Source organism: Eimeria mitis, genomic scaffold (genome assembly GCF_000499745.2).
Source record: "Eimeria mitis Houghton genomic scaffold, Emh_scaff1664, whole genome shotgun sequence".
Taxonomy (NCBI): Eukaryota; Apicomplexa; class Conoidasida; order Eucoccidiorida; family Eimeriidae; genus Eimeria; species Eimeria mitis.
The window spans coordinates 5,540-6,873 of NW_013569979.1; positions in this window are offsets into that span (position 1 = coordinate 5,540).

Consider the following 1,334-nt stretch of genomic DNA (forward strand, 5'->3'; position numbering starts at 1 on the left):
TTAGCCGTTTCTCTTGCGTATAAATTCATTTTAATTTAAATAAAATAAATTATTTTTTAATTAATATTTTTATTTTTATTTTAATTAAAGTTTCTAGCTCTTATCCCCCGCGCTAGACCCCCCCCCCTCTGTTGTATACACCCCTGAGGGGGCAGTTTAGTTTTTGTATCGCCTCAGTATCTTCATTCTTTTTTATTTTATTTTTTTTATTTTGTTATTTTATAATTAAAATAATTATTTTTTAATTTAAATAAGTTAAATCAATTCTTTTTTGTCTCCTCCTACGCTAGTTTTCTGCTGGGGCGCTGCAGCCTGTCTCGCCCGGGTGTATGGGCACCTCGAGCACTGTAACCCTAAACCCTAAACCCTAAACCCTAAACCCTAAACCCTTATTTATTCTTTATTATTTATTTTTTTCTGCATCTTTGTACACACATTCAGACACCAGAGACTACCCCTCTGTGCTGGGGCTTTAGTATAGCAAGAGGCCTCGATGTTATTGGGGTTACACAGTAACCCTAAACCCTAAACCCTAAACCCTAAACCCTAAACCCTCAAAATAATAATTCTACGTTTAGGATTTATTGCTTAGGGTTTAGGGTTTAGGGTTTAGTGTTGTGGTTTAGGGTATAGGATAAGGGTTTATGTCTTATCGTTTAGGGTTTAGGTCTATGGTTGAGGGTTTAACCCTAGGGTTTAGGGTTTAGGGTTTAGGGTTTAGGAGTGTTTAATCTCCTCTACAGCCCCCACACTCCCTCATCTGAGCTGCACAAAAACATGGAGATAAACTGATATTAGGGTTTAGGGTTTAGGGTTTAGGGTTTAGGGTTTAGGGTTTAGTGTTTAGGGTTTAGGGTTTAGGGTTTAGGGTTTAGAAAGGATACAGCTGAGGTGTTGCAGCAGCAGCTAGCCATCGAGCTCAGCAGCAAACAAATACTGGAAACAACCCAAACCCTAAACCCTAAACCCTAAACCCTAAACCCTAAACCCTAGAGCAGACCTCCTCCTTTTATTTATTATTATCACTATTATTTTTTTTTTTATTTTTATTTTTGTTTTTATTTTTATTTTTATTTTTATTTTTATTGGTGTCTTTATTATTACTTTTATTATTTTTTTATTATTTTCAATTCCTCTATTATTAGCATTACTTCTGTTGTTAACATTATTCCTTTATTTTATTTTTTTTATTTTTATTTTTATTTTTATTTTTTTTATTTTTATTTTTATTTTTATATTTATTAAAATCATCTTATTGGTATTATTATTAATATATTTATTATTTTTTTTATTTTTATAAACCCCTAAACTTTTTTTTTTTTTTTTTTTTTTTT